The 23,054-nt window shown below is 45.7% G+C and overlaps 2 protein-coding genes across 15 annotated transcripts in view; one reads left to right on the forward strand and one right to left on the reverse strand.

Moving 5' to 3' along the window:
- The window catches only part of LOC140208256 (NACHT, LRR and PYD domains-containing protein 3-like), an 85,713-nt gene extending 71,751 nt beyond the window's left edge, over positions 1 to 13,962 (reverse strand). For all 13 annotated transcript variants that reach the window (XM_072276817.1, XM_072276815.1, XM_072276816.1 and 10 more), the window contains exon 1: positions 13,847 to 13,962. The gene's annotated coding sequence lies outside the window, so the exon portion shown is untranslated. The remainder of the gene's footprint in view (positions 1 to 13,846) is intronic.
- A 2,627-nt stretch (positions 13,963 to 16,589) lies between these two features.
- Positions 16,590 to 23,054, forward strand: part of LOC140208312 (uncharacterized) — a 119,745-nt gene continuing 113,280 nt past the window's right edge. Inside the window, exon 1 of one of the 2 annotated variants that reach the window (XM_072276900.1) lies at positions 16,590 to 16,660. The gene's annotated coding sequence lies outside the window, so the exon portion shown is untranslated. The remainder of the gene's footprint in view (positions 16,661 to 23,054) is intronic. The other variant, XR_011888719.1, reaches the window with a different exon arrangement.

Genomic DNA, 23,054 nt, shown 5'->3' on the forward strand with positions numbered 1-23,054 from the left:
CCAGAAGATTATTCAGTTATATAAAGAGTAAAAGGGAGGTGAGAGTTGATATTGGACACTGGAAAATGATGGAAAATCATTTTCCTGTGGGCATACTCAGCAAATCTATAGAATAGTAACTAACAGGATCAATGAAAGATCAACCAGAGTGCAGAAGATACCAAATTGTGCAAATGGAAATATAAAATAAATAGCAATAAATAATGACAACATGAGATAATGAGATAAAGAGTCCTTAAAGTGCAATGGAGTAATGGAGGAGAAGGAAATGGCAGATGAACATAACAGGTACTTTGCATCAGTCTTCACTGTGGAAGACACTAGCAGTGTGCCACAGGTCTGTGAGTGTCAGGGAGCAGGAATGAGTGTCATTGCTATTACAAAGAAAAGAAGTACAATACAAACTCAAAGATCGAAAGGTGGATAAGTCAACTGGGCCACATCCCAGAGTCCTGAGAGAGGTTGCTGAAGAAATAACGGATGCATTGCTCATGATCTTTCAGGAATCATTTGATTCTGGCAGGACCCGGAGAAGTGGAAGATTGCAAATGTCACTCTGCTCATTAACGAGCGAGGACGGTAAAAGAAAGGACATTATAGACCAGTTAGCCTAATGCTAGTGGTTGGGAAAGTGTTGGAGCCTATTATTAAGAATTAGGTTTCAGGATACTTCGAGACTAGTGATAAAATATGTCAAAATCATCATGGTTTCTGGAAAGGAAAATCTTGCCTGATAAATCTGCTAGAGTTCTTCAAGGAAGTAACAAGCAGGGTGGACAACGGGGAGACAGTGAATGTAACTTACCTGCATTTTCAGAAGGCGTTTGATAAGGTGCCACACATGAGGCTAATTAACAAGCTAAAATCCTGTGGCATTACTGGAATGAGACTGGTATGATCAGCTGAATAGCTGACAGGCAGAAGGCAACGAGTGGGAATAAAAGGGGCCTTTTCTGGTTGGCTGCCGGTGACTAGTGATGTTCGTCAGAGTTCTGTATTTGGACCGCTACTTTTCACATTGTTTGTCAATAATGTAGATAATGGAATTGTTGGCTTTGTGGCAAAGTTTGTGGATGATAGGAAGATAGGTGGAGGGATAGGTAGTGCTGATGAAGCAATAACTCAGACAAATTGAAAGAACAGGCAAAAAAGTGGCAGGTTGAATACAGTGTTGGGAAATGTATGATAATGCATTTTGGTAAAATGAACAATAGTGCAGACTATCAGCTAAATGGGGAGAAGGTTCAAACATCAGAGTTGCAGAGGGAATCAGGAGAACTCAGGCAAGTCTCAAGGTTAATTTACAGGTTGAGTCTGTGGTAAAGAAGGCAAATGCAATGTTGTCATTTATTTCAAGGGGAATAGAATATAAAAGGAAGAAGAAAATTCTGAGTCTCTGTGAGACACTGGTCAGCCCATATTTCAAGTGTCGTCAACAGTTCTGGGCCCAATATCTCAGACAGCACGTGTTGTCTTTGTTGAGTGACCACAGGAGGTTCATGAGGATGATTGATTCCAGCAATGAAGGGTTAACGTATGAACAGCATTTGGCAGCTTTGGGCCTGTACTCACTGGAATTTAGAGAAATGCTGGGGAATCTCATTGAAACTTACCAACTGCTACAAGGACTGGCTAGGGTGGATGTGGGAGAGGATGGCTCCTGTGGTGGGGGTATCCAAAATCTAGAGGGCGCAGCCTCCAAACTGAGGGGCGACCGTTTAGAAAAGATGAAAGAAGGATTTGTTTCAGCCAGAGAGTAGTGAATCTGTGGAATGTTCTGCCACAGACTCTACTGGCAGACAAATCTGTGTGTATATTCAAGGTGGAAGTTGATTGTCTCCTGATCAGTCAGGGCATTAAAGGATATGGGGTTGAGTGGGAGCAGAGATCAGCCATGAAGGAATGGTGGAGCAGAATCGACAGGCTGAATTCTGCTCCTGTGTCTTTTGGTCTGGTGACTGTCACAAACTGATTTTTTTAAGGAATCATGAAAAAAATGTTTTAGAAACAACTATAGACAATGTGAGTCTGAAGGAAAAAACTATAAAATTCCGGAAACTCGCAGCAAGCAGGGCATCGACTGTAATTGGTAACGTTGTGGTTTCGAGACTACCAGTAGTGTTCTTTATATCAGTTTTCACATTCACTGACCTTCCCTGCAGTTAAGCAGACTAATAATGTGAATGTTTTCACACCTGAATGAAAGTGAAACGACAAACCAGTTGGATATGGTTTTAGCAGAACGGCCGAAAGTTCTGCTTTAGGAAAAACTGCCTCCAGTTCTGTGGAATGTGCGGGGCCAGATAGCTGCTTGCACCAGACCCAGAAAAACAACCCACACCTTTTCCCAGTACTTGTTCAACCTTATTTATTTCTCTTCTATAGGTAGATGACCAAAACTGCAGTAAACACTCCAAATTCGAACGCACCAATGTCACCAACCTCAAAATAACACCCCATCTCCAGGATTCAGTACATTAATTTACGCAGGCAATCTGGAAAAGGCTCTTTTTTATGACCCAATCTACCTGTGGCACTACTTTAAGTGTATTATACACCAGAATACTAAAGTGAGTTTGTTTACGTGATTGAGAGTGAAATGTCAAACCGGTTGGAATTGGTTTCAGCAGAAAGGCCACTCTCTGCTCTAAAGAACATGCAGCCAGCTGGTTAAACACAGACCCTGAGCTCCGAGTCTCACAGAAAAGCAACCCACATTTTCCAAATCAATCAGTGATATTGCCTCTTCCCCCTTCCTTTCCAGTTCCACTGAAGAGTTTCGGCCTGAAACATTCCCCGTTGTATTCAGTTGCATACATATTGCCCAGACCTGCTGAGTTACTCCAGCATTTTGTCTTTCCCTGGTTACGAAAGATCCACGACTGGGAGTGTGTGGGCAGTTTGAAACCGCATCACAACACATCCACACTGTTGAATATTCTTGGGGAATTAAGGTGTGAATCATTCAAGTCTGATATGAATTTCGGATCTTTACTCAATCAAATCTTTGTCTGTGATCAAGGAGTCACAGAGTCATAGTTAAGAGAGTCATATTGAAACAGAACACAGTACGGACGCTTTGTCCGAGCCATTTAAACCGCCTGTTCCCGCCCACCTGCACAGTAGCCATATTCCCCCATCCATATTTTCAAAGGCGAAATCGTGCTCGCATGTACCACTTCTATTGGCAGCTCATTCCACTGTCTCTCCGCTCTCTGATTGAAGACGTCTTCACTCATGTCCCCCTAAAACTTTTCACCTTTCACCCATAATGCATGATCTCTGGTTGCCGTTCCACCCGACTTCAGTGGAAAAGACCTGCTTGCATTTACCTATCTATACCCGTCATCATGTTGTACTGCTCTATCGAATCCCCTCTCAATTTTTAGCGTTTCAAGGATTAAAGTCTGAAACTACTCAACCTTTCCTTATCACTCAGGTCCTCCGGAAACATCCTTGAAATTTTTCCCAGTATTCTTTCAAACTTACTTGCATCTTTCCCGTAGGTAGGTGACCAAAACTACACACAATACTCTAAATTCAGCCTCATCGATGTCTTATACAACTTCAAAATAACATCCTGTCTCCTGCAGTCGATAATTTAATTTATGAAGGTCACTTTGGCAAAAGCTTTTATTTACGACGCAATCTACCTGTGGTGCTACTTTCAATGAATTATGGACCTGTATTCCCAGATCCTTTTGTTCCACCACAATTTTTAGTGCTCTACTGTTTACTGTGTAAGACCTACCATAGTGCAACACTTCACACTTGCCTGCATTAAATCCCGTCTGCCATTGTCAGCGCAGTATTTCCAGCTGTTCCAGATCCCACTGTAACCTGTGAAAACTTGCCTCTCTGTCAACTACATCCCCAATCTCGGTGTCATATGCAAATGTGCTTATCAAGTTAAAAACATTATCATCCCAATCATTGATATAGATGGCAAACAGCAACAGACCCAACTACCTTCCTGCGGCTCTCCACTGGTCATAAGCCCCAATTAATGGAGACAATCATCGACCATCACTGTCTACCTTCTCCCAAAACACCATTGTCTACTCCAATTTATTTCCTTACATTGAATGTGATGCAAATGAATTTTCTTGACAACCTCCTACACGGGATTGTTAAATGCTAGCAAAAGTGTATGTAAACAACATCCACTACATTGCCTTTATCTACTTCCCTGGTAACATTCCCCATAACCTCATCAAAAAAAGTGTGCTGCCAGTAACAAACAAAGTCATGCTGACTGTTCCAAATCAGTCCTGTCTTTTCAAATACTTATATATGTAGTGCTTCTAATAACTTCCACACTACTGATGTCAGAAGCACTGGTCTATAGTTTTCTGGGTTTTTTTTCAGCCTTTCTTCAACAGCAGAATAATGTCATTTACTTGGATTTTCAGAATGCGTTTGATGAGGTGCCAGACATGAGGCTGCTTAACAAGGTAAAATCCTATGGCATTACAGGAAAGACACTGGCATGGATAGCAGAATGGCTGGCAGGCAGGAGGCATCGAGTGGGAATAAAGGAGGCCTTTTCTGGTTGGCTGCCTAGTGGTGTACCACAGGGGTCAGTATTCAGTCTGCTGCTTTTCACATTGTTTGCCAATGATTTAGATAATAGAATTGATGGCTCTGTGGCAAAGGTTGCGGATGATATGCGGGTAGGTGGAGGGGTAGGTAGTGCTGAGGAAACAATGCGACTGCAGCTGGACTTAGACAAATTGGAAGAATGGGCAAAAATGTGTCAGATTGAATACAATGTTGGGAAAAGTATGATGATGCATTTTAGTACAAAGAATGATAGTACACACTATCATCTAAATGGGGAGAAGGTTCAAATGTCAGAGCTGCAGAGGGACTTTGGAGTCCTCATGTAAGACTCCGAGGAAGTTAATTTATAGTTTGAATCTGTGGTAAAGAAGGCAAATAAAATGTCCTTTATTTGATGGGGAGTAAAATATAAAAAACAAGGAGATAATGTTGTTTGAGATAATGCCGAGCCTTTATAAGACACTAGTCAGGCCACACTTTGAATATTGTCAATGGTTTTGGGCTCAATATCTCTGAAAGGATGTGTATTCATTGTGCAGAGTACAGAGGAGATTAACGAGGATGATTCCAGGAATGAAGGGGTTAACATCTGAGGAGTGTTTGGCGGCTTTGGGCCAATATTCACCGGCATTTAGAAGGATGCGGGGGTGGGGTGGGGGAGGATCTCATTGAAATCTACCAAATGTTGAAAGGACTGGCTAGGGTGGAAGTCAAGTATCTTTCCTTTGGTGGGGGTATCCAACACTAGAGGGCACAGCCTCAAAATTGAGGGGGGTACCCTTTAGAGCAGTGTTAAGAAGAATTTTTAGCCAGACTGTAGTAGATCTGTGGAATGCTTGGCTACAGGCTGCACTGGAGGCCAAATTCATGCATATATTTAAGGCGAAATGGCAGAGTTTACTGATTTGTCAGGGCAAAGGATATGGCGAGAGGGCAGGTGTATGGGGTTGTTCTTGATGCTGGATCAGCAGCTTGATACCACCCAAAATGCACCTCCTACGGTTCGCCGACTAGAAACATAGAAAACCTACAGCACAATACAGGTCCTTCGGCCCACGAAGCTGTGCCAAACATGTCGTTACCTTAGAAATTACTAGGCTTACCCATAGCCCTCCATTTTTCTGAGCTCCATTTACCTATCCAAAAGTCTCTTAAAAGACCCTACCGTTGCCGGCAGCCCATTCCACACACTCACCACTCTGAGTAAAATACTTAACCCTGACATCTCCTCTGTACGAACTCTCCAGCACCTTAAACCTGTGTCCTCTTGTGGCAACCATTTCAGCCCTGTCAAAAAGCCTCTGACTATACACATGATCAATGCCTCTCATCATCTTGTACACCTCTATCAGGTCACCTCCGTCGCTCCAAGGAGAAAAGACCGAGTTTACTCAACCTATTCTCATAAGGCATGCTCCCCAATCCAGGCAACATCCTTGTATATCTCCTCTGCACCTTTTCATTGGTTTCCACATCCTTCCTGTAGTGAGGTGACCAGAACTGAGCACAGCACTCCAAGTGGGGCCTGACCAGGGTCCTATATAGCTGCAACATCCCACTGTAACCTCTGACAGCCCTCCACACTATCCACAACACTCCCAACCTTTGTGTCATCAGCAAATTTACTCACCCATCCCTCCACTTCCTCATCCAAGTCATTTATTGAAATCACAAAGACCACGGGTCCCAGAACAGATCCCTGAGGCACACCACTGGTCACCGGACTCTATGCAGAATATGATGCATTTACAACCACTCTTTGCCTTCTGTGGGCAAGCCAGTTCTGGATCCACAAAGCAAGGTCCCCTTGGATCCCATGCCTCCTACTTTCCCATAAGCCTGCGATGGGGTACCTTCTCAAATGCCTTACTGAAATCCATATACACTATATCTACTGCTCTTCCTTCACCAATGTGTTTAGTCAGATCCTCAAGAAATTCAATCAGGCTCGTAAGGCACAACATGCCCTTGACAAAGCCATGCTGACAATTCCTAATCATATTATACCTCTCGAAATGTTCATAAATCCTGCCTCTCAGGATCTTCTCCATCAACTCACTGGTCTATAATTTCCTGGGCTAACTCTATTCCCTTTCTTGAATAAAGGAACAACATCCACAACCCTCCAATCCTCTAGAACCTCTCTCGTCCCCATTGATGATTCAAAGATTATCACCAGAGGATCAGCAATCTCCTCCCTCGACTCCCACAGTAGCCTGTGGTACATCTCATCCGGTCCCGGTGACTCACCCAACTTAATGCTTTCCAAAAGCTACAGCGCATCCTCTCCCTTAATATCTACATGCTCAAGCTTAACAGTCTGCTGCAAGTCATCACTACTATCACCAAGATCTTTTTCCATAGTGCATACTGAAGTAAAGTATTCATTAAGTACCTCTGCTGTTTCCTCCGGTTCCATACACACTTCCCCACTGTCACACTTGATAGGTCCTATTCTTACACATCTTACCCTCTTGCTCTTCACATCCTTGTAGAATACCTTGGAGTTTTCCTTAATCCTGCCCACCAAGGCCTTCTCATGGGCCCCTCTGGCTCTCCTAATTTCCTTTTTAATCTCCTTCCTGTTAGCCTTATAATCTTCTAGATCTCTAGCTCTCTGAACCTTTTGTAATCTTTTCTTTTCTTCTTGACTAGATTTATTACAGCCTTTGTACACCACAGTTCCTGTACCTTACCATAACTTCCCTGTCTCATGGGAACATACCTATGCAGAACTCCACACAGATATCCCCTGAACATTTGCCACATTTCTTCCGTACTTTTCCCTGAGAACATCTGTTTCCAATTTAAGCTTCCAATTTCCTGCCTGACAGCCTCATAATTCCCCTGACTTCAATTAAACACTTTTCTAACTTCTGTGTTCCTATCTCTCTTCAATGCTATTGTAAAGGAGATAGAATTATGATCACTATCTCCAAAGTGCCCTGAGAGATCGGACACCTGACCAGATTTATTTCCCAATACCAAATCAAGTACAGTCTCTCCTTTTCTAGGCTTATCTACATATGGTGTCAAGAAACCGTCTTAAACACACCTAACAAACTCCACCTCATCGAAACCGCTTGCTCCAGGGAGGTGCCAATCAATATTTGGGAAATTAAAATCTCCCATCATGACAACTTTGTTATTATTACACCTTTCCAGGATCTGTTTCCCTATCTGCACCTCGGTATCCCCGTGACTATTGGGCGGCCTATAAAAACCACCAAGTTATTGACCCCTTCCTGTTCCTAACCTCCACCCACAGAGACTCAGTAGGGAAACCCTCCATGATGTCCACCTTTTCTGCAGCCGTGACACTATTTCTGATCAACAGTGCCACACCCTCACCTCTTTTGCCTCCCTCCCTGTCCTTTCTGAAACATCTAAAACCCAGCACTTGAAGTAACCTTTCCTGACCCTGAGCCATCCAAGTCTCTGTAATGGCCACCACATTATATCTCCGAGTACGGATCCTGAAACAGAAAACCCACAGCACAACACAGGCCCTTTGGCCCACAAAGCTGTGCCGTACATGTCCTTACCTTAGAACTACCGAGGCTTACCCATAGCTCTCTATTTTCCTAAACTCCATGTACCAATCCAGGAGTCTCTTTAAAGACGCTATCGTTTCGCCTCCACCACCGTCGCCGGCAGCCCATTCCACACACTCACCACTCTCTGCGTAAAAAACTTACCCCTGACATCTCCTCTCTACCTATTTCCAAGCACCTTAAAACTCTGCCCTCTCATGCTAGCCATTTCAGCCCTGGGAAAAGGCCTCTCACTATCCATATGATCAATGCCTCTCATTATCTTGTACACCTCCATCAGGTCACCTCTCATCCTCCGTCGCTCCAAGGAGAAACGGCCGAATTCACTCAACCTATTCTCCTAAGGCATGCTCCCCAATCCAGGCAACAGACTTGTAAATCTCCTCTGCACCCTTTCTATGGTTTCCACGTCCTTCCTGTCGTGAGGTGACCAGAACTGAGCACAGTACTCCAAGTGGGCTCTGACTAGGGTCCTATATAGTTGCAACATTACATCGCAGCTCTTAAACAATCCCACAGTTGATGAAGGCCAATGCACCACATGCCTTCTTAACCACAGAGTCAACCCACGCAGCTACTTTGGGCATCCTATGGACTTGGACCCCAAGATCCCTCTGATCCTCCACAATGCCAAGAGTCTTACCATTAATACTATATCTGCCATCATATTTGACCTACCAAAGTGAGCCACCTCACACTTATCTGGAATGAACTCCATCTGCCACTTCTCAGCCCAGTTTTGATTCCTATCAATGTCCTGCTGTAACCTCTGACAGCCCTCCACACTGTCCACAACATGCCCAACCTTTGTGTCATCAGCAAATTTACGAACCATCTCTCGACTTCGTTATCCAGGTCATTTATAAAAATCACGAAGAGTAAGGGTCCCAGAACAGGTCCCTGAGGCACACCACTGGTCACCGGCCTCCATGCAGAATATGAGTCATCTATAACCACTCTTTGCCCTCTGTGGGCAAGTCAGTTCCAGATCCACAAAGCTACGTCCCCTTAGATCCCATGCCTCCTTACTTTCTCTGTAAGCCTTGCATGGGGTACCTTATCAAATGCTTTGCTGAAATCCATATACACCACATGGCTTTCCCTTCATCAATGTGTTTAGTCTGAAACAATCGATCGACAAATGATGCAATAGCCACAGCTCTACGTACCGTCCTTACACATCTGGAGAAGAAGATATGAGAATGCTGTTCTTGGACTAGAGTTCAGGATGCAACACCATAGCTCCATCCAGGCTCAATAAGAATCTCAGAGCCCTCACCTTGACCCTGCCTTGGGCAGTTGGATCCTGGACTTCCTGTCAGATTGCCAGCAGGTTGTAAAAGTGGGCTCCCTCACCTCCAACCCTCTGATTGCCAACACAGGTGCCCCTCAGGGCTGCATATTGTGTCCTCCCTTTAACTCCCTGTATACTCATGACTGTATCACCACCCACAGCTCCAATCTGCTAAGTAAATTTGCTGACAACACTACATTGATTGGCCTAATCTCAATCAATAACGAGGTGGCCTACAGGGAAGAAGTCAAGAAAACAACCTTTCCCTCAATGTTGCCAAAACAAAGGAGTTGGTTGTGGACTACGGGAGAAATGGAGATGGGCTAACCCCTATTGATATCATTGGATCTCGGGTTGAGAAAGTGAACAGCTTTAAGTTCCTCGGCATCCACATCACTGAGGACATCACCTGTTCTGTACATACCGACTGTGTGGTGAAAAAGGCACAACGGTGCCTCTTTCACTTCAGACGCTTGAAGAAGTCTGACATGGACACAATTGAGAGCATCCTGCCTGGCTGCATCACTGCCTGGTATGGGATCTGTACCTCCCTCAATCGCAGAACTCTGCAGAGAGTGATGCAGAGAGGCCAGCGCATCTGTAGTTGTGAACTTTCCACTATTCAGGACATTTACAAGGCCAGGTGTGTAAAAAGGGCCTGAAGAATCATTGGGAAACCAAGCCATCCCAACCACAGTCTGTTCCAGCTGCTACCATCCAGGAAACGGTACCGCAGCATAAAATCCAGGACCAACAGGCTCCTGGACAGCTTCTTCCACCAGGCCATCAGACTGATTAACTCACGCTGACTCGAGTGTACTCTATATTGCATTGACTGTTCTATTTATTATAAATTACTTTAAATAACTATGATTGCACATTGCATAATTAGATAGAGATGCAACATAAAGATTTTTACTCCTCACGTATATGAAGGACATAAGAAATAAATCCGATTCAATTTCATTTAATTCATCTCAGTCCCAGACTGTACATCCCCTCTTTCAGAGACTGGGATCCCTAGTTCAACTGGTAATGATGTTGTGCATTTCAATGTGCTCACCTCTCAGCCCCCGATTCTCTAAATGAAAGGGTTATCACATTTGATCCTTCTTCATATGATGACCCCACCACTCCAGGGATCAGTCTGGTGAATCGTCATTGCACTGTCTAACCTCACCCGTGTTTTCACCACGACTCTTCTCCCACCCCTAACACTACTTCCACCTTCCCACCTGCCCCTCACCTGGATCCACTTTCACTCCCCAGCTCTTGCCCCATTCCCACCTCTCACCTATCTTAATTTCCCATCTACTGTTGGTCTTAAATACCCCCAGTCGGGCCTCCGCAGCTGACTCTGCTAATTTCACAAATTCGTCACACTTTGGCTAAAGAAATTTTGCTGCATCTCGGTTTTAAATATGCATCCCTCTGTCCTGAGGGGCATTCACAATTTTAAATGTGTGCAAATTGACCGCCTGGGTTGCTGATTGGGATCTTCCGCAGGGAGAGTTAAGTGTATACATCTTTCAGGAGTGCAGATAGCTGGAAAATAAATGAATAAGTGGCCAGCAACACACACAAAATTTGCTGATGAATGCAGCAGGCCAGGCAGCATTTATAGGAAGAGGTACAGTGAACGCTTTGGGCTGAGACCCTTCATCAGGACTAACTGAAAGAAGAGATAGTAAGAGATTTGAAAGTGGGAGGGGGAGGGGGATATCAGAAATGATAGGAGAAGACAGGAGGGAGAGGGATGGAGCTCAGAGCTGGAAAGTCAATAAATAACGGATCGGGTATGAAGGGGATGTAGGGCGTTAGCGGAAGTTAGAGAAGTCAATGTTCATGCCATCAGGTTGGAGGCTACCCAGACGGAATATGAGGTGTTGTTCCTCCAACCTGAGAGTGGCTTCATCTTGACAGTAGAGGAGGCTGTGGATAGACATATCAGAGTGAGAATGGGACATGGAATTAAAATGTGTGGCCACTGGGAGATTCTGCTTTCTCTGGCGGACAGAGTGTAGGTGTTCAGCGAAAAGGTCTCCCAGTCGGCATCGGGTCTCACCAATATATAGAAGGCCACATCGGGGCACCGGATGCAGTATATTACCGCAGCCAACTCACAGGTGAAGTGTCGCCTCACCTGGACGGACTGTCTGGGGCCCTGAATGGTAGTGAGGGAGGAAGTGTAAGGGCATGTGTAGCACTTGTTCCGCTTACAAGGATAAGTGCCGGGAGGGAGATCGGTGGGGAGGGATGGGGGACGAATGGACAAGGAAGTCGCATAGGGAGCAATCCCTGTTGAAAGCTGGGGGGGGGGGTGGTTAGGGAAAGATGTGCTTAGTGGTGGGATCCCATTGGAGATGGCGGAAGTTACGGAGAATTAAATGTTAGACCCGGAGGCTGGTGGGGTGGTAGGTGAGGACAAGGGGAACCCTATTCCTAGAGGTGTGGTGGGAGGATGGGGTGAGAGCAGATGTGCGTGAAATGGGAGAGATGCATTTGAAAGCAGAGTTGATGGTGGAGGTGGGAAGCCCCTTTCTTTAAAAAAGAACAGGCAGGTTTGTGGATCTTGGGTAGGAGGTAGAAACAGGAAGTGGGGGGTGTGGAAACTATAAGGTTGATAGCAGTGGATGGGAGATCTCCTGAGCAGATAAAGTTGGTGATGGTTCCCACACCCTGCACTTCCCATTTCTACCTCCTACCCAAGATCCACAAACCTGCCTGTCCAGGTAGACCAATTGTCTCAGCTTGCTCCTGCCCCACCGAACTCATTTCTGCATACCTCGACATTATTTTATCCCCTCTTGTTCAATCCCTTCCTACCTATGTTCGTGACACTTCTCACACTCTGAAATTGTTTGATAATTTTATGTTTACTGGCCCCCACCGCTTTATTTTCACCATGGATGTCCAGTCCCTGTATACCTCCATCCCCCACCAGGAAGGTCTCAAAGCTCTCCGCTTCTGTTTGTATTCCAGACCTAACCAGTTCCCCTCTACCGCCACTCTGCTTCGTCTAGCAGAATTAGTCCTTACTCTTAATAATTTCTCCTTTGGCTCCTTCCACTTCCTCCAAACTAAAGGTGTAGCCATGGGCACCCGTATGGGTCCCAGCTATGCCTGCCTTTTTGTTGGCCTTGTGGAACAATCCATGTTCCAAACCTATACTGGTATCTGTCCCCAACTTTTCCTTCGCTACATCAACGACTGCATTGGCGCTGCTTCCTGCACGCATGCTGAGCTTGTTGACTTCATTAAGTTTGCCTCCAACTTTCACCCTGCCCTCAAGTTTACCTGGTCCATTTCCGACACTACCCTCCCCTTTCTTGATCTTTCTGTTTCTATCTCTGGAGACAGCTTATCTACTGATGTCTACTATAAGCCACCAGACTCTCACAGCTACCTGGACCATTCCTCTTTTCACCCTGTCTCTTGAAAAAAATGCCATCCCCTTCTCACAATTCCTCCGTCTCTGCCGCATCTGCTCTCAGTATGAGGCTTTTCATTCCAGGACGAGGGAGATGCCCTCCTTTTTTACCCGTTTCGACGTGTCAACCCATCGCCTCCTCCTGTGCCAAGATGAGGCCACCCTCAGGGTTTTATAAAGCTGCAACACAACTTCCAGACTTTTGAACTCAATGTCTCGACTAATAAAGACAACCATGCCATTTGGCTTCTTAAGCACCCGATCAATCTGTGCAGTCATTTTCAGGGAGCGATGAATTTTAAGAACCCTCTGATCATCAACACTGTTCAGCGTCTTACATTTAACAGTGTCCTGTATCTTTACATTTGGCCAACCGAGCTGCCAAGATGATCGTCACTAATCAAATCTCACTGAGATTTCTCAGGTCCTGTTGAATTTATTGACAAGTGCGCAAGTACGGGAAGTTACAGGTAGAGAAATTCACTGATTTGTAGAAGCATCATAGGCAAGTGCATTCAGATAACACACGGAAAACAAATTATACGATTCTTGGTCAGTAACATTATAGAAATATGTTTCACGTCATCCTGCTAACAGGACCAGAACAACAGGGGCTGAACGGCGGCTCATCTCAGACGGCTCGGTGTGAAGGTCTCACGACCCGGACCGACCCCGGCAGATTCTGTCAAGGAAGCGAGGCGAGGCTGCCAGTTCGGGAAAGTTCATCCCCTCCCCCTTCAGGTTTCACCGATCACCTTGTGTTTCTCTCTCCCTTTCCCACCCCCACCTTTTATTCTCCTGTCCTGCCGAAGGGTTTCGGCCGGTAACGTCGACTGTACTCTTTTCCTGGGTGCTGCCGGGCCTGCTGAGTTCCTCCAGCACTTTGCGGAAGTTGCTTGGATTTCCAGCAACTCCAGATTTTCTCTTGTTTGAATTCGAGAAAGTTAAAGGGACTCACTGCCCAACATCAGACCTCCCCCACTCGGGGCCGACTTCAATACTCACCGAATGGAAATTGTCGGTGTTGCCCCGCAGAGAATAATCCGTTCCCGGATCCCGATCCCGATCCCACCGCCGACTCACTTCAACAAAGGACGGAAAACAACACCGCCCTGCCCGTACTGAGCATGCGCGATGTCGTCTGCGCGTCATCAGCGCGGTGGGCGGGGCCTCGGAACCAAACCAGGGATGCTGCGCGGACGGGCTGGGAGATCCCTCCCGGTACTTATCCTGGTAAGCGGAACAAGTGCTACACATGCCCTTGCACTTCCTCCCACAGCACCTTCTGTATACTGGCGAGACCCGACGCAGACCGGGAGATCGACTCGCTGAACACCTACGCTCTGTCCGCCAGAGAAAGCAGGATCTCCCAGTGGCCGCACATTTTAATTCCACGTCCCATTCCCATTCTGACATGTCTATCCACGGCCTCCTCTGCTGTAAAGATGAAGCCACACTCAGGTTGGAGGAACAACACCTTGTATTCCGTCTGGGTAGCCTCCAACCTGATGGCATCAACATCGACTTCTCTAACTTCCGCTAATGCCCCACCTCCCCCTCGTACCCCATCCCTTATTTATTTATTTATAGACACACATTCCTTTTCTCTCTCTGTCCCTCTGACTATACCCCTTGCCCATCCTCTGAGTTCCCCTCCCCCTTTTCCTTCTCCCTAGGCCTCCTGTCCCATGATCCTTTCATATCCGTTTTGCCAACAACTTTCCACCTCTTGGCTCCATCCCTCCCCCTCCTGTCTTCTCCTATCATTTTGGATCTCCCCCTCCCCTTCCCACTTTCAAATCTCTTACTAGCTCTTCTTTCATTTGGTCCTGACGAAGGGTCTTGGCCCGAAACGTCGACTGTACCTCTTCCTAGAGTTGCTGCCTGGCCTGCTGTATCCAGCAGCAACTTTAATGTGTGTTGCTTGAATTTCCAGCATCTGCAGAATTCCTGGTGTTTGCAGATGCCGCATCTCTGCGGCAAAACGGGATCACGTGACGAGTGGAGGGTCTCCCACGTGACCCGGTGACGTCTCCTCGCCCCTCACACGCTGCCCGACGCGTTTCCCACTTTATTTCATTATTTCCCGTATTATTTCAGCAACATTTTTAACTTTTCCCTCCATATCGTCCTTGTCCCTTTCCCTTCACGCCCCCCCCCCCGGGTCACAGAGTTCTCAGAGTTTGAGTTCAATTCCCATCCCGCTCAGACACACAATCAGACCCACACAGGAATTGTGCAGGTTTCATTTACATCAGTTCTATGTTGAAAACAATTTCTATTCGCTTTACTCCGGCCTCACTGGACAGGAACACTGAAACATCAAGTGAGAAACAGCAGGAGAATTGAAACAATTGGTTACTTCGATGTACTCTTATTAATTTTGGATAGTAACAATAAAAATATTTGAATAGAAAGAGAAACAGCAGGAGGTGGCCATTCAGCCCTCTAACCATCAACAAGATGACGGCTGCTCTCCCATCTCAGCCACATGTCTCTGCCCGATCCTCATTTCCTCGATCCCTTTAGTCTCCACACATCTGCCGGCCTCTGTTTTATGTGAGGATGATCACTGAGTCTTCACTGGCCTCTGTGGTGGGGATTTACAGACATTCACCACCCTCGGAATGGAGACATTTCCCCTCATCTCAGTCCCGAACAGTCCACCCCCTTTTTCAGAGACTGGGATCCCTGGTTCAGCCGGTAATGATGTTGTGCATTTCAATGTGTTCACCTCTCAGTCCACGATTCTCTAAATGAAAGGGTTATCACATTTGATCTTTCTTCATATGATGACCCACCACTCCAGGGATCAGTCTGGTGAATCTTCATTGCCCTCTCTATAACAAATACTCTCTAACCTCTTTGTTAATCCTCTATGGAATTAATTTCCATCTTCTGCAGCCCCGTGTTGCCCCAACCACTCACCTCCCACCCCCGTCACTATTTCCACCTTCCCACCTCCCCCTCACCTGGATCCACCTCTCACTCCCCAGCTCTTGCCCCATCCCCACCCCTCACCTCTTTTCTCGGACTATTTCCCGTCCACTCTCAGTCCAGAGGGAGGGTCTCGGCCCGAAATGTTGACGGTCCATTTCCCTCCACAGATGCTGCCCGACCCACTGAGTTCCTCCGGCAGTTTGTTCTTTGGTCTGTGTGACCCGTGTTAGTGTGGGGAGCGGGATTTTACACCATATTCCCGGTACAGTCTCAACAAAACACAAATAATTGTCACTTTGCCCGGACCATCGGCCCCGCTTGCAGGGCAACAGTCTGCCGGTGTTTGCCCCCCAATGTGGTGAATCGCCACCACCGTGGGCTCAGACATTTCCACAGATGAGCCCCTCCTGTCCCCACCGGGACAAACATCCTGTCCGCCCCCTCTCTCCCCGTCTTCATCCTCTCCCTCCCCGGGGAACCGGCATCAAACCGACGGGCCGAGCGGTCTCCTCCTACCTCTCAGCGACACATCAGACTCCGGCCGCAGGAGACGCTTCACAAACGCCCCAACTTCCCTCGGAGGGAAATGGAAATAAATCAGAAAGCGGACATTTACTTTGACGGTTGTCCCGCCGTGACGGAAAGTTCGGGAGACGGTGTCGGCGGAGGTAACGCCCTCTCGGCTGGTCCGCCTCTGCTATTGGCTGGAAGCAGTGATTGACACTGCTTCGTACCAATGGGAATAGCGCAGCGCGTGACTCCTCTGTTGACAGCGGTGGGGGAGGGGATGGTCACGTGATCAGTAGCCCGGCCGTTAAACCGACCAAGCTCGAGCTCACCAGCGCGCGGGGCACAAAAGGCCCCGGATGATCGGTTGAGGTGAGAAGGGATCTCCGGGTTGGGGGTCTCACCGGGCGGCGTTTTCAACACCGACTTCGGGTAGTTGCTGTGACTCCGGACTCCGTGACCCGCAATCCCGGGACAGTCCTGCTCTCTTCCCTCTCTCTCAGCCCCACCATCCGTACACGGGCCCCGGGGAGCTTCCGGCTGATGAGGGAATGGGAACCGATGGGTCTCTCAGACAGAGCTGAGCTCCAGCTGTCTAAATGCAAGGATCGGGAACTCGGAGAAAGGGAACAAAATCTTTTACATCAGCTGTTGTGAAAATCACCTTTGTTCTGCCTCCAGTCACAAACCAGAGAAAATCTGCAGATGCTGGAAATCCGAGCAACACACACAAATTGCTGGAGGAACTCAGCATTAGTACTCTTTTCCATAGATGCTGCCTGGCCTGCTGAGTTCCTCCAGCATTTTGTGTCTGTTGCTTGTTCCACCCCCTCTTGTTCTGGACTTTCTACCCATGAGGTCATGTTTTTTAAAATTTTTTTTAGTTTTCTACAAACAGTGTGGAAGAAAAAAGTCAATAGTGTAAATAGAGGGATCATTGCAATACAGACAAAAATAACAATAATACATGTCTTAATAAATGAGTAAGTCACCCATATTAAAAATGAAAAATTAGAAAGGAAAGCACCCAACCCACCCACGATCCAACTCCAAGCCGACTATTATAATATAAGTATTTAAAAGGACATTTGAGATAAACTTTTATCACCCCAGATCTATATATTGTGGTAAAAAGTGAAATCACTAATAAAAAAAGCAGCCTGCTACCTAATCAAAGAATCAAAGAAAGCTGGAAATGCAGGATCTGACTATCAAGGGAAGAAAAAAATACACTTGTCAATATTCAAGAAAAGGTCCCCACACCTTTTGGATCTCTATATCTGAATTAAAAAGTGAATAGTAACCGTATACGCTTATAACAATTACAGCACGGAATCAGGCCATCTCGGCCCTTCTACTCTGTGCTGAACTCTTACTCTCACCTCGTCCCACCGACCTGAACTCAGCCCATAACCCTCCATTCCTTTCCTGTCCATATAGCTGTCCAATTTTACTTTAAATGAAAACATTGAACCTGCCTCAACCACTTCTGCTGGAAGCTCGTTCCACACAGCTACCACTCTCTGAGTAAAGAAGTTCCCCCTCATGTTACCCCTAAACGTTTGCCCTTTAACTCTCAACTCGTGTCCTCTTATTTGAATCTCCCTCACTCTCAATGGAAAAAGCCTATCCACATTAAATCTATCTATCCCCCTCATAATTTCAAATACCTCTATCAAGTCCCCCCTCAACCTTCTATGCTCCAAAGAATGAAGACCTAACTTGTTCAACCTTTCTCTGTAACTTAGGAGATGAAACCCAGGCAACATTTTAGTAAATCTCCGCTGTACTCTCCCAGTTTTATTGACATCTTTCCTGTAATTCGGTGACCAGAACTGTATACAATACTCCAAATTTGGCTTTAGCAATGCCTTATAGAATTTCAACATTACATCCCAACTCCTATACTCAATGCTCTGATTTGTAAATGCCAGCATACCAAAAGCTTCCTTCACCACCCTATCCACATGGGATTCCACTTTCAGGGAACTATGCACCATTACTCCTAGATCCCTCTGTTCTACTGCATTCTTCAATGCCCTACCATTTACCATGTATGTCCTATTTTGATTAGTCCTACCAAAATGTAGCACCTCACATTTACCAGCATTAAACTTCATCCGCCATCTTTCAGCCCACTCTTCTAACTGGTCTAAATCTCTCTGCAAGCTTTGAGAACCTGCTTCATTATCCACAACTCCACCTATCTTAATATCATCTGCATACTTACTAATCCAATTTACCACCCCATCATCCAGATCATTAATATATATGACAAACAACATTGGACCCAGTACAGATCCCTGAGGCACATCACTAGTCACCATCCTCCTATCTGAGACACAGTTATCCACCACAACTTGCTGGCATCTCCCATCAAGTCACTGCTGAATCCATTTTACTACTTTGATATTAATGCCTAACGATTGAATCTTCTTAACTAACCTTCCGTGTGCAACGTTGTCAAAGGCCTTACTGAAGTCCATATAGACAACATCCACCGCTTTACTCTCATCAACTTTCCTAGTAACCTCATCAAAAAGTTCAATAAGATTTGTCAAACATGACCTTCCATGCACAAATCCATGTTACCTGTTCCTAATCAGACCCTGTCTATCCAGATAATTATATATACCATCTCTGAGAATACTTTCCATCAATTTCCCCACCACTGACGTCAAACTCACAGGTCAATAATTGCTAGGTTTACTCTTAGAACCCTTTTTAAACAATGGAACAACATGAGCAATACGCCAATCCTCCGGCACCATCCCCGTTTCCAATGACATTTGAAATATTTCTGTCAGAGCCTCTGTTATTTCCACACTAACTTCCCTCAAGGTCCTAGGAAATATCCTGTCCGGACCCAGAGACTTACCCACTTTTATATTCCTTAAAAGCGTCAGTACTTCCTCTTCTTTAATCATTATACTTTCCATAACTACCTTTCTTGTTTCCTTTACCTTACACAATTCAATAACTTTCTCCCTGGTGAACACCGAAGAAAAGAAATTGTTCAAAATCTCCCCCATCTCTTTTGGCTCCACACATACCCATCCACTCTGATTCTCTAAGGGATCAATTTTATCCCTCACTATCCTTTTGCTATTAATATCTTTTCAAGATCTAAAGAAGACATAATATCCCTGAGCCATTGAACATGGGTACGGGGAACTTCATCTCTCCACTTAAGGAGTACTGCACGTCTAGCTAAAAGAGAGACAAAAGACAATGTTCGTCATTTAGCCGGGATCAAATGCTTGTCAGAGTCTCGTGAAATACCAAAAAAGGATCAGGTTCCAAATGACAGGGACATGTTTTGACCCACTCTCTCTGGGTACATAATGATATCAAAGACCTTTGGCTTGGGCAACAAGTAGCTTTCACATCACAAATGTGCCAGACTCCAATGAGACAGACTACTGCCCTTCCCTTCATATTCATTGGCATTGCCATCACTGAGTTCACCACCGTCAGTCACCTGGGGGAGGGTTCAGGGGAAATATTTATGTACAATACAGAAACTGGTGTCACCTGTGTGTATTGTGGTGATGCAAAAGTTGCTGGAGAATTTACAAGTGGGAAGAAGTGGAATGATATTTGGAAATCTTGACTTTTTGAAGCATAATTTAGCAAGCAAATGACATATTGATGATGTGCAAAAGCTCTGGTGAGAAAATCCTTCATTACCCGTTACAGGCCTGCTACAGAGGTTGTGTGAGAGTGCAGATGAACTCGATCAAACCCAGAGCACATCAAAGTTCTTATCGAGAGTGATTTGCTAGCTGTTAAAATGAATATCTCTCTATATAAAATTCACTGTGCACATGTTGTCACTGGGTAAAAAAATGGACAGTACAAGATTTATGTGTATACAGGTCATTACAAATTAGAGGGTACATTGGTGGGAAGGTGGGGAGACCTCCAGTGTCCCTGATGCCCTCACCTACGAGATGTGCATCCAGCTGCAGCTTGTAACCCTGCACTTTAAGGAGTTGCAGCTTGAAATGGATGAATTCTGGATCATCCAGCAGTTGGAGGGGGTGATGGATATGAAATGAAGAGAGGTGAGTTACACCCAAGGTGCAGGACACAGGAAACTGGGTCAGAGTGAGGAAGGAGAATGAGTTTAACTAGACATCGCAGAGTACTCTTGTGGCCATCCCACACAACAGCAGGTGGACCACTTTAGAAACTGTTGGGGGGCATTACCTGGCAGAGGAAAGTCAAGGGGGTGATAGGGGTTTAGTTACTTAAAAAGAGTGGGAATAAACGGGACCTTTTCAGAATGGCAGGCAGTGACTAGTGGGGAACCACAAGGCTCAGTGCTGGGACCCCAGTTGTTTACAATATATATGAATGACTTAGACGAGGGAATTAAATGCAGCATCTCCAAGTTTGTGGATGACACAAAGCTGGGCGACAGTGTTAGCTGTGAGGAGGATGCTAAGAGGATGCAGGGTGACTTGGATAGGTTAGGTGAGTGGGCAAATTCATGGCAGGTGTAATTTAATGTGGATAAATGTGAGGTTATCCACTTTGGTGGCAAAAACAGGAAAACAGATTATTATCTGAATGGTGGCCGATTAGGAAAAGGGGAGGTGCAACGAGACCTGGGTGTCATTATACACCAGTCATTGAAAGTGGGCATGCAGGTACAGCAGGCGGTGAAAAAGGCGAATGGTATGCTGGCATTCATAGCAAGAGAATTCGAGTACAGGAGCAGGGAGGTACTACTGCAGTTGTACAAGGCCTTGGTGAGACCACACCTGGAGTATTGTGTGCAGTTTTGGTCCCCTAATCTGAGGAAAGACATCCTTGCCATAGAGGGAGTACAAAGAAGGTTCACCAGATTGATTCCTGGGATGGCAGGACTTTCATATGATGAAAGACTAGATCAACTAGGCTTATACTCGTTGGAATTTAGAAGATTGAGGGGGCATCTTATTGAAAGGTATAACATCCTGAAGGGATTGGACAGGCTAGATGCTGGAAGATCGTTCCCGATGTTGGGGAAGTCCAGAACGAGGGGTCACAGTTTGAGGATAAAAGGGAAGCCTTTTAGGACTGAGATGAGAGAAAACTTCTTCACACAGAGAGTGGTGAATCTGTGGAATTCTCTGCCACAGGAAACAGTTGAGGCCAGTTCATTGGCTATATTTAAGAGGGAGTTAGATATGGCCCTTGTGGCTAAAGGGATCAGGGGGTATGGAGGGAAGCCTGGGGCGGGGTTCTGAGTTGGATGATCAGCCATGATCATACTGAATGGCGGTGCAGGCTCGAAGGGCCAAATGGCCTACTCCTGCACTTATTTTCCATGTTTCTAGTTAGGGCAAAAGAACAAGAGGGGACTAATATCCCAGTGGTAAGGCTTGGTAGTGCTAGTGTGGGGAGAGGGGTGTTGTGGTTAAAATAATTTGAAGGGGGAATGGGAGCCAGAATGACAGAACAAGTAGTGGAGAGGGTGAATTGAATTGACTTCATTACATACAGTACACCCTTAATATGCATGAGGAGGAGTAATCTTTACATTACGTCTCCCTCTAAATGTGCAATGTGTAATTTATAGTAATTTATAATAAATAGTTTGTACATAGAACAGGCAATGTAATGTGGAAATGCAATTGTATCAGCATGAATTAATCAGTCTGATGGTCTGGTGGAAGATGATGTCCCGGAGCCTGTTGGTCCTTTTGCTGTGTTACCATTTCCTGGATGGTAGCAGCAGGAACAGTTTGTGGTTGTGGTGAATTGGGTCTCCAATATCCTTTGGGCCCTTTTTACACACCTGTCTCTGTAAATGTCCTGAATAGTGGGAAGTTCACATCTACAGATGAGCTGGGCTGTCCACACCACTCTCTGCAGGTTCCTGTGATTAAGGGAAGTACAGTTCCCATACCAGGCAGTGATGCAGCCAGTCAGGATGCTCTCAATTGTGTTCCAGTAGAAAGTTCTTAGGATTTGGGGCCCCATCCCAAACTTCTTCAACCATCTGAGGTGAAGGAAGTGCTGGTGTGCTCTTTTCATAACACAGCCGGTATGTAGAGACCATGTGAGATCCTTGGTGATGTTTATGCCGAGGAACTTAAAAGCTGTTCACCCTCTCAACCCCAGATCCACTGATGTCAATAGGGCTTAGCCTGTCTCCATTCCTCCTGTTGTCCACAATCTGCTCCTTTGTTTTTGTGACAATGAGGGAGAGTTTGTTTTCTTGACACCAGTCAGATGTTGTTCAGACCTCCGGTAGAGTCAGCAATCAAATGGTTGAGCATGGAGCGATGAATATGCTGAGCTGTGTATATCACAATGCAAGAGGCATCGTAGGAAATCCAGATGAGCTCAGGACAGAAAATTATGATATTGTAGTCATTATTGGGACTTGGTTGCACCCAATAGTCTGAAGGATTTAGAGGAACAAATTTCTACAGAGATCAAGGACAATGCCAAGAAACAAAGGTTGATTCAGTAAGTGATTTTAATTTTCCATATATTGACTGGGACTCCCATACTGTGAAAGGACTAGATGGGGTAGAGTTTGTCAAATGTGCTCTTATTCAGTATGCAGAATTCCTGATGTAGGAGTGTCCAATAATCTGTTAGTAAATGATCCAGGGCTGGTGACATAAATTAGTGATCATAATGCCATGAGATTCAAAGTAAAAATGGAAAAAAAGCGGTCTGGACCACGGGTTGAGATTCTAAATTGGAGAAGGGTCAATTCTGAAGGTCTCAGAAAGGATCTGACAAGTGTGGTTTGGGACAGGCT

The sequence above is a fragment of the Mobula birostris genome, chromosome 13 (genome assembly GCF_030028105.1).
Source record: "Mobula birostris isolate sMobBir1 chromosome 13, sMobBir1.hap1, whole genome shotgun sequence".
Taxonomy (NCBI): domain Eukaryota; kingdom Metazoa; phylum Chordata; class Chondrichthyes; order Myliobatiformes; family Myliobatidae; genus Mobula; species Mobula birostris.